General features: G+C 42.3%; 1 non-coding gene across 1 annotated transcript; it reads left to right on the top strand.

Moving 5' to 3' along the window:
• The first annotated feature begins 13,986 nt into the window (after positions 1–13,986).
• Positions 13,987–14,057, top strand: TRNAG-GCC (transfer RNA glycine (anticodon GCC)). The gene has a single exon. It is a non-coding gene; the product is annotated as a tRNA-Gly (tRNA).
• The last annotated feature ends 633 nt before the right edge of the window (positions 14,058–14,690 follow it).

The following is a 14,690-nucleotide window of genomic DNA, read 5'->3' as shown; positions in this document are numbered from 1 at the left end:
CCGAAGAAGCATTAAAGGAGGTGACACCCCACCCCGTCACAAAAGCACTGCCCCTTCCCCAGTAGACTAATGCATACACATCCTCATCACTAGCCTTATTCCTCCTCCCTTTGGTTTCACTCGTTAATATCAAATCCCTCTTGCCATGCTGGGAGAGGTTGATCTGTGAACTGAGTTCCTATTTCTCCATTCTTTCTCCATTGCACTGCAATGTCAGTGCAAGCTTAATTCAGATTTTGTTACTGGCTGCTCCAACCCAAGTGGAAATAGAAGCTTTCCCTGCTGAGGCAACAAGCAAAGTCCATACAACCTAATTCAGTAACAATTTCCTTTTGCTCATGGCCGACAGGAAGCTTACCCAGGACCCAGTATTACCTGGTAGGTTACAAGGAGAGTTCTGGATCTTTGTATGTGGAAGGTTCATCTGTCTTCGTGGTGTTAGTCTGTATGCCAGGCCAGCTGGGCATGCTATAGCAGCTATTCCTAGAAACCTATGTCATTATGGACATGCCTGAAAGCATCTTTACTCCCTCCTTCAACCTCCTACCAGAGCTTTCTGCTACTTGCAGAAGGCTTTGTTTTAATCTCTGTGATATGAGGTGTCATGAGGGCCTCTTGGTGTTCATACACATGGCCAGTGGGCCTAGTCCTACAGGATGTGGGAAGGCAGTGGCTCTCGTGGGTCCAGCCTTCCACAGTGGCTCTGGGAGGACCAGCTGGTACAACCGAGAAGTGCAGAGGAATGTGGGCAAACTCTGACCTACGGGAGATGGGAGCTGATGGGTATCTCCTTCTCTCCCCCTTCCCACAGATAAACTGTTCTCAGACAGTTCTGATCATTTATACAGCACCCTGAAGATGTCCTAAAAGATGGGATGATCAACCCAAATAGTTACAAAGCTTTGGCCAGCTTGGAATATATCCCTTCATATTCGCTCTTCCTCCTATGCTGCCTCTTTTTCTTTCACTATTATTTCTCTGGCATGGCATTTCCCTCTAGAGTTCTGCCTCAAGCTCTGTTTTCCAGGCTAACAGTAGGCTAAAAGAAGTGATGGCCCTGCCACCACACAATGCAAGTGGCAGAGTAGAGATGGAAACCCAAGCTAACCTCAAAGGTGATACACAGATGAGCAAAGATGCCAGGTGGCCACACAGACGTAGCAAAATCAGCTCTAATGAAAGAACAATGACAGGCCTGACTGAATTACTAAAAACAAGAGTAGGGCAAAGTAACGTTGGCTATCTGCATCCAGAGGAAAGTTAAAGCTACCAGGTCTTCTCATCTTTCCATCACTTACAATGATGGGTGGCCTTGATTTACCCTAGTAGAAGAAATTGTCTATGAAGATAACAGACGTTTGCTTCTATGTGTAATTTTCGCTCTGTTTTACATTCCTTCTAGAGTACTAGCTTGAAAATTGGTACAGAACATTCCCTCACAAGTGACTCTGTTTGCACTCACTCTTTGATTTTAAGATAAAGACTTCAGTTTAAGAATTTCGACCACAAACACCAGTGACCAGAACTCTTGCAACTTTTATAATACTATTATCCTCTCACTTTATACAAATTCTTCAAGAACTCTTAAGTTAAAAAATCTCTACATGAGAAATAGAATGCTCTCCTGGAAATGTCCACCATCTTTAGTGAAGAGATGTCATTTGTAAGCTGCGTCTATCTTTGATTTCTCATACTATCTTCGGGAGCTCTAGGTTTTGACACTGCAAACTGACATTCCAGTAATGAATAAAAGATCTCCAACATACGCTTGCCAGGTCTACCTCACGGATGGAGATCTAATTTTCTCCAGTTGTGGAAGATGGGCCACACATTACCAAATAAGTCTGCCCTGGCTTCTCTTCTAGCAAAATGTGCATCTTCTCCCTGGAGAACTATTAAACAGATGATACAACAATTTCCCTGGACTCTACCAAGCCTCTTAGCTCATCTCCTCGAATTCTCACTCCAGTCTCTACAGCAGGTCTGGGTTCGGGCACATCACTATTCTCTCATTTACCTTCTTGCGTATACCCCTCCCCAATTTTCTTCATTCCATCAAGGACAACTTATTAGCAAAGATCACATTGAAACACTATGACCATCAAAGAAAATCAAGAATCTTTAAATTCTCCTTTTGGGAATCCTTAACCACAAATGTTTAGAATCAATGATAACTCCTTATATTAAAATCTTTCTTTTCCTGCAAATGTGCACAAATGAATAACCTTGAAAGGTTAAAAATAATAATAATAATGAACTGGATTCTTTTGTAATTTCCATCTTAGTGAAGTCTGGATTTCACAAACTGACCACTAGACCTTCAAGGAAGTACCAGGAGAGCTGGAGTATATTAGGAAAACTAGTTCAAAGGGGCCCTCAGAGGTATAACTCCAGTCAATTTCAGAGCTTCTATCCACCATTATTATTGTTGTAAAATTTTATTGGTTTAAATAGAGATTAAGGGTAGCTTTGGATGGGAAAAGAAATCACTTGTCCAAGTCCTAGAGGCCAGCCAAGAGGTGTGTATGGAAGTAGAAAATGTTGTCCAACTCTGTGCTTTGAGTAAGAAGCTGGCAGTGAGCATTTCAATGACTGAAATGTGTCTGAGGGCATCATGTCCCTTTTAGGCTTGTGAAGCCACGTTCTGTCTCCCTGCCCATGTGCCAAGAGCACCAGGGTCCCCAAGTCATTATCTTCGTAAAATCAGTTACCTCACAATGGGTCAGTATTGTGCACTGAAGAACTCTATTTTCTCATGAAACAATAACTGCCACTAATAGAGTCAAACTGATTTTAGTTTTCAAACAGGAACTTAAGTCTACAGAAATAGATGTTAAGAAACCTACTCATTTGGAACAGGAAAAAAAAAATAAACATTTCTTGGCCTGCTACTTTTAAATTTTTTTAAGTATTTTTTGTTTGTTTGTTTGTTGATTTTTACTCCAACTTCAGTGGTTTCTTGGAATCCGTTCAAGCCATTTCAACACAGCCAGGTAATTCACACACCATCCCAAGTGTACAAACCAAAGCAATTTCAGAGAAATCCAAGGGGCAGAGATTATCCATTTGATCACTTTTCTGTTTGAAGTAGAGTCACCACTTTGTTCCTATGATGAATCCAGCTTTTGTACTGTTGTTGTTACTGAAGTTGGGAAAGGACCAGGAAGGAAAGAACTGTGGCCTTTGAAGCAATATTAAGTGTTGGAAAAATAATCTATATTTGTTGCAATTTTGGACTGAAGATGTAGAGGAACCATACAGTCAAGAAGTAAGGGATGCCTTTTCTTCTAGAATGAATGCTCTCCTACTGAGGATCCACAGAGAAAGAGTGACACCTGCAAAGCCTTTCTGTCTCCATGTTAGCATAAAGGGAGAAGTCTGGTGGTCTCTCACGATTCCTTTCCTTAAGTCTATAATTAGGGAACTCTCACAACATTTAGTCTTTCAATGATTTTTCAGAGCCCTGATTTCTTTCCCATGCTTGATGGCTTTATATCATGCTCCACAAATGGGTGGCAGAATTTAATAGGAATGTTGGCAAAGAAGAATGCATTCAGGGGGAAGGAAAAGGAAGCAGGCATTTTCTGAAAAATGTTACAACAGTGAAGTGTCATGTAAGGAATCACTGAGGTTATAGAAGAAATTTTGCCAAGAGCAGCCTCCATGGGATAATTCTTCTGTGTGAAAGAGGAAAAGACTTATCTTGTAAAACCCCTCAGGACAGAACTAGGATTAAGATTTAGCATAATAGGAAGATTTTACTTTATTTTACAGGGAAAAAAGACAGAGTTGTCTAACCTTTGAACACGCTACATAAATAAGGAGTGAGGTTTTCAACACTGGAGCTATTTTAATAGAAGTTAGATGACTTCTTGTCAGAGATGTTGCTAAGGGAATGTCTCCTTGGAATAATGTTTGAACAATATTTCCAACTAAAATATTCCCTAAGTACCAATCAGCACTGGTAATTATGATTAAAGTTTTTCAAAATAAAAAAGCTGGAGCCAAATCAACAAATTTACACAACACTACTTTTAAAGTGGAATTATTAATTTACTCATCCACTCATCAGATAATTCTCTGAGCCCCTAGAATCTGTCTGTATCATTTTAGGCACTGCATACAGTGACAGAAAAGTGGATAAGGGCACTGCCTTCATGGCATGAATCCCTGTGGTGGTACCACACAATATACACTTTCATAAGTAGTACATCTGGTGGTTTTAGGCAGCGCCAAATTCTTTTAAGAACATGGAAATAAAGAAAGAGGACAGAGGCGGGGGAGTCAGGGGGTTACTTTAGCCAGGGTGAGTAGGAAGGTCCTCCCTTGGAAAATGTCATCTGAACTGAAGACAATTGAATGAACAGAAAAAACCTAGCCTTGCTGAAGCCTGGGGAAGAGAGTGAAAGAGCTCCTGAGGCAGAAGGGATCTGTATCCAGGTATAGAATAAACACCAGGTATCCTTAGGAGGACAGGTTAGAGAGAGAGAGAGAGGCAAGTCACAGGGCTGTGCAGACAGTGGTAAGGCATTTGGATTCTACTCCTATTTCATTGGAAGCAAAAAGAAAGTGATAAAGTGGGGAGGGAGGGTGACATGTTTTCTAAATTGGTCTGGCTACTGTGTAGAAAATGGCTGTCAGGAGCCAAGGGTGAAAGCAGGTGCTTTCGTCAGGAATCGATCACAGTGGTCTGAGGCTCAGGCGGTGGCACAGTTCAAGTAGCCTGTTGACTCTTCTTTAGACATCGAGGCAGACCACCAGTGTGAATGTTGTTCAAGATAGAAATGAGCTCACATCATGTGAGTGTGTATGTGTGTTTATAAATATGTATGATATATATATATAGGCTTCCCAGATGGCACTAGCAGTAAAGAACCCGCCTGCCAATGCAGGAAACATAAGAGTCAGGGGGTTCAATCCCTGGGTTGGGAAGATCCTCTGGAGGAGGGCAGAGCAACCCTATCCAGCATTCTTGTCTGGAGAATCCCTTAGACAGAGGAGCCTGGCAGGCTACAGTCCATGGGATCACAAAAGAGTTGGATACAACTGAAGCGACTTAGCACTCACTTAACACTTGAGGAATGTGTGCTTAGTATTTTTAGACCAGAAGTTGAATAGAAAGCAGTCTTTGATACTCAAGGATGGATCCAATTGATGGAAAATTTAACAAAAGACAGAAAAATGTATAAGCTTTCATTTTATTTGCCTCAAACACACTCTCCCAGTTTTCCAAGGAAAGTCAAAAACTCTTCGTGTCTAGTTACGTGATTAGGTCTAACTGATAAAGAAATTGGTGTTGATGACCCCTGCAGGGAGGGACTTGCCTCTCCAACTAAAAGAAGACAACATGGGAACAAAATACACCCTAAATCAGGCCACATTCTCAGGGCCCTCCCCAGAGTCACACAGAACCAGTAACATAGGCAACAAGTTCCTCCAGTTTGCTGAACGGAGGAGAGGAATAAAAAGCTAACTTGCAAGCATTCATTCTCTTTGTTTTACTTTGAGGGAAATATGGGGTTGTTTGGAAACTGCAGGTGATATGACGCCTTCAAGCCAAGATTAAAACATTGGTTTTTTGTGCAGATGGGTAAGCCATTAATCACTTGGCTGTAGGTGGAAAGTCTTTGCTTAAGCCATCAATGATCCCAAGTGTAAACCTACCTGTGTTAAGCAGAGAAATTCTGTTTTTCTACTGTGATTTGATATTGAGAAACAACTTGAGCAGATAAGCTTTGTAACAACAGTAGAAAACCCCATCATTTCCAACCAGTGAGAACCCCTGGACTTAATAGCTGCTTTCAGGCTCATGGTAGTGTGTGCAATGACCAAGAAAATGTGGACTGGGACCAGGATGACTCACAATGCAGAGCAATAACTCAGAGCAGTGGAAACCGACAGTAGGCAAGGGGGTGGGAGAGGGGACCAATGAGATAAAGAGACTAGCCGGCCCCCACATTTTCAAGTTATTCCTTTTACTGTGCTGTTCATTTCATTTCAACACGACAGCAAACTCAGGAAAGCAGTTTTTCCTAAAGGCTCTGCGTGAACACAGAGGGGGCCTGAGGCTTGCATCTTGAAAATTCCTTCCCTCTCATTCCATTGTTAAAACTTTAAGGAGAATTTTTATCATTTAACATCTACTGAGAGGTTTCTGCTTGGAAGCAGTTCAAAATACTCCTCCCTTCCTTTTCTTTCTTCCATGTGGCCTGACCTACTCTTTCTTATTAACCTTTATCACCTTTTTTCAAAAACAGTCAGGAGTTCCAGTCAGTAATATGGATGGCAGTATGGCCATTTGAGAAGGAAGCTCCTGCCCGTGGAGGTATTAACCCCTTTCATGGCTAACTGGCTAACTCCTATGTGATTATAATGCAGTGTTTGGGAAAGAGATCTGTCACAGGAGTAAACATCTGTGTGTATATAAACATGCTGATGTGTACGCATGTGTAGACACATTGAACACACATGTGTTCTAAAACAGTTGGATGAAATAGCCACTCAGCCCATGGCTATCATCACAAGAGAGAAATAAATTTCTGCCTGCCTGCGAAGTCACTTCAGTCCTGTCCAAGTCTTTGCTATCCCATGGACTGTAGCTTGCCAGGCTTTTCTGTCTTTGGGATTCTCCAGGGAAGAATATTGGAGTGGGTCGCCATGCCCTCCTCCATGGGATCTTCCCAGTCCAGCGATTAAACCTGTGTCTATTATGTCTCCTGTATTGGCAGGTGGGTTCTTTACCACTAGTACCACCTGCAAAGCCCCAAAAGGGAAGTATTCATCTGCAAAGATTTCTCAGAACGTCCCTGGTGGTCCAGTGGCCGACTCCACATTCCCAGTGTAGAGGGCCCGGGGTTCAATCCTGATCACAGAACTAGATCACACATGCTGAACTAAAAAATCTGGTGTGTTGTAGCTAAGACCCAGTGGAGCCATATAAATAAATAAAAATAAATAAATATTTTTTAAAAAAATTTCTCTTTATTCAGTTCAGTTAAATACCACTTAATAGCACAGAGAACTACATTCAAAATATTGTAATAACCTATAATGGAAAGGAATCTGAAAAAATACATACATACATATATTTTTCAGATTCTTATGTATCTGTTATTCAGTCAATGTTTTTTAAGTGCTTACTGTGCATTAAGCAGGTGCTGCTGCTGCTGCTTGCTGCTAAGTCGCTTCAGTCGTGTCCAACCTAGAGACCATCATAAGCAAGACAAAGTCTCTGGTTACATATAGCTGACATTCTAGTGGGCACTATGTGTGGTCATGTGTGCCAAGAATCATTTCAAAGACACTTCAGATAAGATTCAGTTTTAAAGAAGACTATAACAACACGGTTTTCTCTGTCTAAGTGGCACCAGTGTTAAAGAACCTGTCTGCCAATGCAGGAGACATAATAGATGCAGGTTCAATCCCTAGGTCAGGAAGATCCCCTGGAGGAGGGCATGGCAACCCACTCCAGTATTCTTGCCTGGAAAATCACATGGGCAGAGGAGCCTGGTGGGCTACAGTCCATGGGGTTGCAAAGAGTTAGACATGACTGAAGCAACTTAGCATGCCCATAACAGTTTTGTCTGTCTACAGGCAAGAGATTAATGGGTTGATGTCCTTTTGAGCTTGATCCTGATTTCACCCCTATGTAAATATAGTACTTCTGTTTTATAAGCTGCCAGAAGACTTTCTATTATTGATTTTCCTCAAAGTGGTCTGTTTCCTTTTCAAGGTGCCTGATCAGCAGGAAAGAGCACTATTAGGCTCCCTCGCCCTAGACAGTAACACTTTTGCCTTTGAAAGACAAGAGAATGTAAACAGTATGAGTGAGCCATGAAAAAACTCATCAGCACATGTCTTAGTCATTCCAGGTTCTGCTATAACAGAACACCATAGATCCAGTGACTTATAAACAGCATAAACTTTATTTCTCACTGTTCTGAAAGCTGGGCAAGTCAGCATGCCAGTGGATTCTGTATCTGGTGAGACCAACTTTCTGATTTAAAGATAGCTGTCTTCTCACTGTGTCTCACATGGCAGAAGGGACAAGGGAGCTCCCTAGGGTCTCTTTTATAAGGGCACTAACTGCATTCATGAGGGATCCACCCTCATGATCTAATCACCTCCCAAAGGCCCCAGCTTCTCATACCATCACATTGAGGGTTAAGATCTCAAAATATGAATTTTGAGGGGACATAAAAAATCAGTCTGTAAAAGCAGATTGTTTTCAAACAGATGGAAGATAATGCCAAATCAAGCTCTGTTATAACTTGACTTTCTCTGACAAATCTCAGTTCAAACTACAGACAGAGAAGACTGACTCAGGCAACAAGATCTAATACCAAGTGTATGTACACTGGTTTGAAAAGTCATGATATTGAAAATCAGAATAAGTTTAGGACCCAACTTCCAGGGCTAATGGCTTTGAATCTGTTAAAAACAAAATTTAGCTGAGTAAATATATGAAGATCAAATTGGGTTTATTCAATGATTAATGAATCAGGCAGCATCCCAGCTACTAAATAGAAGCATACTCAGAAAGGGTGTACAAAATGAAAGGTTTTTATAGGCAGGAGGGTGAGGCAAGGAAGCTATTAGCAATAGAAAAGAAAAGACTGTTTCGGGCCAGGTCATATTCTTTTGGGCATAAGGGTGAAGGTCTATCATACAGACCAACTCTTCTTTCTTTCGGGTGGGGAATGGAAAGGGCCCGTGAAACATATTACCTCATTGGTGCTGACCTGAAAATTCCAGACGGGCCAATCACATTCCTGTGGAAGGTTGAAACTTCAAATTAAGTCAGGTGTTCAATGGAGATCTGATATCATGGGTTATCATGCAAGTGACACCAGTTTGAGCCAATGGTTTTTCTCTTTAACATCCCTAATCCTGTCCAATTTGTGGGAAAGCCATCAAACCTCACAAGATCTCAGCTTCATCATCTGTGAAATTGTGAAATGGGATCAGCAATCCTACTCATAGATAAGAATCAAATAAAATAGCATAATAGAATATAGAGCCTAAGCAATGGTCTTGATGCTGGGACATGGTAAGGATGACGTGCAGAGGACCATATCAGTGGAGTTCAATCATAGAAACAGAACCAGTAGGGATTCGTTCCAGAGAATTGACCTTGTGCGATTGTGGGGATCTAGATAAACAGTCCCTATGAGGCTGTTGTCTCTGCTTCTGGTGCTGGAGTGAGATATACACAGAGCAAAAGAGAGGATGGCTGTAAAGGATACCAAGGGGAGGCTGGAAGCCATAGGCACTAGCTGAAACCCCTCAAGGGTAGATAAAATCTGTGTCTGACCTTGGTGACAAACAGAACTAGACTTTTCATCACAGAGCTAAACACACATACCTGGCCCAGGAGACAGAGAAACTGAAGCAGGGTCCAAGGGAAGGAGGGCATTGCAGACTAGCTGCTATCCCACACCCATCATAAAGTGACTCAGCAGATCAGCAACAATACTTGCAAGCTACAGGATGGCTGATGCTTCCCTTTAGTCTTCCAGATCTCCCAAGAATTTTCCTTCAGTTCCTCTGTCACCAGAAACATACAAGAGAATGAATTCTGGTAATGTGGTTCAGCCTAGCCAAGTTGACACACTACAAAACCATCACAAATCTCTCAGATACTGTCAAGGAGCAAGAAATTTCCCTCTACCCTCTACTTTCTTCTAGCTGGTCTAATTAAATTGACATGAGACAGATCAATAGGCGAAATCAAACAAAAGTTTAATAACATGTATACATGAGAGACTCAGGAGAACTGAATAACTCATCAAACTGGCCAAAACCCTCACCTTACATACTATCTTCAGCTAAAGACAAACAAGGATGAGGGCAGGGGGGTTGGGGCTTCAAAGGGAAGGAAGGCAATTCACATGAAGACAGAAAAGCACATGCTTGGTAAACAGATGTCTGCTATGCTTTGTTCCCTAAGAGACAACAGGACGCAGAGTGGACTCTGATCTCTAGGACGTGCCTAGAGGTTCCCCCACCAAGCTTAGCCCAGATTCTGTACAGATACCTCTGGTGAGAACTCTATTGCAAAATAGACCTTCTATCTCAATTATTTAGGCAGCTGAGAGGGGAGGTCCAAGCTTCTTTCTGAGTCTTTTGGACTTACTGTTTTCAGCTCGAAATAATCCACATGGCAAAGAGATATTTTGGGGTGGCAAACTTTGCTTCTCTCTGTTACACTTGGGAAATTGACATAGTAATTTTCACATTGTTATCTAGATCCGTGTCACCAGGTTCTAAAGCTCCAGTATTGCAGTAGTAAAGAGTAAAAACTCTAAAGTCTTCCTGACATAAGCTCAAATCCAAGATTTACAACTTTCTTATTTAGGGACATCAGTTCAGTTCAGTTCAGTCACTCAGTCGTGTCCAGCTCTTTGTGACCCCATGAATCGTTAGGGACATGGAGCAGGCAAATTATTGAACTTGTGCCTCAGTTTCCACATCTGTAAAACTGGGATTATTATACCTGCCTCATCAGTCACATCAAAGATAAAGGGAGATAACACAAATAAAAATTCTAGAATAGTGTCTATTGTGTTGTCAGTGTGCAGAAAGTAATAAGTTATTATTCTAATGGCCACTCCACCATCAGCTCTTAAGAGCTAAGTACACTGGAATCAAATGTCTGAAGAGATTTCCAGAGATCTCTTTCCACTGCTCAGCCACGGTGTGTGCTGAGGAGTGCAAAAGAAGTATTCAAAGGACATTCTTGAGGCAAATAAGAATGGAAACAATTTATACCTTGAATCACAGAGGCTGACTATTTTCATATTTTCCCAGCTGCCAGAGACATTTGCTGAAAGAACAAAAGTATTTTTGATATGTTATGCTTCCAAGTCAACTTGCATAGTAGGTTCCTCTGAAAAAGTATTTAATAGGCTAGCCAAGTTATGTTGGGCAATATATGTCAAGAAATCTAGTTATGAGTATCGACTCACACTCTGGGGACAGACTGCCTGGGTTCAATCCCGGCTCCGTCATTTATTATGCTTAGAAAAGTTTTGTAAACTCTGTCTCCTGTTCTACATCTGTAAAATGGGAATGACACTAGCATCCATGTTGTAAGTCCCTGTGAGAATTAACGAGTTAAAATGCTAGAACAGTGAGCATAGTAATCATTGGGTTAAGTGCTTGCTATCATCACCAGTGTGGTCATCATCATTGTCATCACCCACAGATCTCTCATCTCCTTTCAGCCAGGAATTAGAGCCCGTAAACTCAGGTCTGTGCGTGTAAGTCGATTCAGTCATGTCCAACTTTGAGACCCTATGGAACACAGCCTGCCATGCTCCTCTGTCCACGGGATTCTCCAGACAAGAGTACTGGAGTGGCTTGCCATACCCTTTTCCAGGGGATCTTCCCAACCCAGGGATTGAACCTGCGTCTCTTACATCTCCTGCATTGGCAGCCAGGTATTTTTTTTAACCACAAAACTCAGATCTATCCACCCTCAACAGGAAGCATGAAAGCAAGCAAAGAAAACTTGACCTCCACCTGAGGACGCAGCATTCAACCTCTCTAATACCTGTATTTCTACATACTATAACCTACTGGCTCATTTTACCTTGACAGGATTTGACTCCTCACCTGCCCAGACCTAGGTCAAGTCTATCTTTTGCTGTATTTCAAGACCCTCTTCTTGGTTAGCTGCAGCTGGCTCCCACTCACACTCGAGTAATGTTTTGTTGTTTCAGTCGATAACTTGTGTCTTACTCTCTGCAACCCCATGGGCTGTACCCTGCCAAGCTCCTCTGTCCATGGGATTTCCCAGGCAAGAATACTGGAGTGAGTCACCATTTCCTTCTCTGGGGGATCTTCCCAACCCAGGGATAGAATCCATGTCTCCTGCATTGTCAGTTGGATTCTTTACCACTATGCCACCTGGGAAGCCCTCCAGAGTAACAGTCCATGATAAAGGACTTCTGTGACACTTTTGTGCCTAAAGGGAATTGGTGTCATCATTTTCCATTACTTATGTTCACAATTCAAAATAACAACTTGTTATTATTATATTTCACAACCTCACTGTCCTAAAGAGAAGGTACTGTTTTAAGCCCTTTGCTCACCCACTGCAAAGCATCAGATGGTTGCAAACGGAGCCCTGCTGCTCTATAAAAAAACCATAGCTTTTCTCAAATGTTTGCTTTTCCACACTTGCACCTGCACTCCACTATAATAATAAAAACTAAAGAAGGTTAAAGAGAGATGTGTCTAATTCAGAACACAAATGCTTAAGGAAAGATTTCTGTTTTTAGAAGAGATTCCTATAAATGATTTAGCAAATTTGAGTATATAACCTGTCCAATGTGCTAGCACACTTTGCTCCAAGCAGCCAATTTTGCAGGCAAAGCTGTGGTTTTCTTGCTCCTTCTGTGAGTGTGGCTGCCATTTCCTCATGGCCCAGCCCTCAGTGATGCACAAACCAGGGATGTATTTCTCATTTATGCATAAAAGTGGTTTCCTTAAATTACGAGCCCCAAAGTTCCAAGACACTCACAGCCTGGGTGGCCACACAGGTATAAGTGCATAAAAGTCTGTTCTTAGTGTGGCTCACGGAGTGAACGTATTCACTTCAAACAACTCACCTCCCTGGAACACGCCACACAGCACTCCATCGGGGAGAGGCATATTTGTGGTCATAATGTACTACAGCAATGGCGCAAGGACACACCAAGAGGAGTTAGAAAACAGACAAGCAAAATAAATCCAGCTTTTTATAGGATAGGATCCCTCCCCTCCCCTCCCCCACCACCCTGCTTTGAAACATCTTAGCTCCTTGCAATTCAACAGAAATGCCAAGAGGGAGTTTATGTCCATGAACCCAACCAGAAGCCCAACAGTAGCAGACATTAGAATCTACCGTTCCAAAAAGAATAAAAAATAAATATACAGAGATTTCGGGGGAAAGGGGCTCTTAACTTTTGGATAATTGTACAAAATAAAGACTCCTCTGGCTCCCGTGGGTGGTGCCAGGTTGCTGGGGAGGTGTATGTGCAGCAGAATCTGGGCCTAAGAAGAGTAAGTCAGCACACCCCACAGCAGGTCCCAGGCTCCCCGCTCCCCAGAGACTGAGAACCCTGCCACCAGACGAGTCATCTCTGCTGTACTGGGAGAGAGGATGGGGACAGAGAAGAATTTGTCCACCTGGAATTTATGCAAATTCTTTGTATTCAGCAGATTCGTTTTCCCTTCTGAGCAGGTCCTAGAGTCCCAGAAATCTGTTCTTCTAAAAGCCAAGAAAAGTTTTTTAAAGGTTATAGCTGTTTGCCTGGAAAATTTAACTCAAATTGAAAATCCCAGTTTCCTATAGGCAGTATGTGCTATACTCCTTTTTCCTCCTATGCACCTAGGAATAGAATTATTATTGATTATAAAGTACATATTTGCCTATTAAAATAAAATTGCCAAGCTGAGCAATGCCATGATAAGTCATTATGAATGCATGAATTTGATTTTGTCTGGTTATATCTGTACTTGGACTAAAATTGTCTACAGATGTATTTTTGACTAAAAAATAGATACACCCATACAGAGTTGCCAGGAAATCTTTGAAAATAGAAATGTATCTTTCGAGTGCTGGGGAGCTCATTATTTCCAAGAGCCCTGAGATGAATGATTTAGTACAGAAACAATGTGTATTTATAGAGGGCTTAATGGGTGAAGGATGTGGAAGAAATATAAGACATGACCTTTGCCCTCCATCAGATTCCAATTCAGGGAACTGAATCAAGAATTTAATTTTTTATTTATTGGATTTTCTTAAAACAAGGCCACCTGTATAATATATAGCATCAAGAAGTCCCAATCTCACTGTGTGCCCAGGGAAGCAGACTGTAACGAGACCATGTGGTCAGATGATGCCCCTCCCTCAGAGCTGGGACAGGTCTGAACTTTAGATACTTTGGTTCATCCAACTTGCAAAGGGGATTTGCCCAGGATTGAGCAACTTCTGGGGCTTTCCAGGTGGCTCAGTGGTAAAGAACCTGCCTGCCAAGCAGGAGACACAGGTTCGATCCCTGGGTTGGGAAGATCCCCTGGAGAAGGAAATGGCAACCCACTCCAGTACTCTTGCCTGGGAAATCCCATGGACAGAGGAACCTGGAGGGGTACAGTCCATGGGGTCACAAAGGGGTCAGACATGACTTAGCGACTAAATAGCAACAGCGGCAGAGCAACCTCTAAGGAAAGTTAAGCAGTGACTCTTCCTCCTCTTTCCAGTGTCTTCCCATGCCATAACTGTAGTTTGCTCCTTCATCATATTTACACAAGCATGTGGACACACATACACTTCCAGTTTCCAAGGTCTTGGGCTGTACTTCTCAATTGTCTCAGCCCTTCTCCCGGAGCCCTCACTGGAATGAGTTCAGCATCACCAGCTCCTAGTCCATGTCCTCACTGAATTTGTCCCTCTTCCTTCCCTCTCCCAATCAGAGAGGAATCAGAGGCGAGATGGGAGGTTTCTCTGAGTCCTTCAAATCACACGGTTGGTTTAAGAAGCCCTAGTCCATCTGCATCTAAGTCCTACCCTATCCTGAACAAAATGAGAACACATTCATCTCCACTTAAATGCAGAGATTCTTCACTCTGTTGGTTCGGGTATAGATAACGTGCTCGGACAACTGAGAAGGCCCTGGGGGTTGCCCAGACCAGGTTTAAATGGC

The sequence above is a fragment of the Budorcas taxicolor genome, chromosome 10 (genome assembly GCF_023091745.1).
Source record: "Budorcas taxicolor isolate Tak-1 chromosome 10, Takin1.1, whole genome shotgun sequence".
Taxonomy (NCBI): Eukaryota; Metazoa; Chordata; class Mammalia; order Artiodactyla; family Bovidae; genus Budorcas; species Budorcas taxicolor.
The sequence above is the reverse complement of the archived record's forward strand: the minus strand, read 5'-3'. Positions and strand labels throughout refer to the sequence as shown.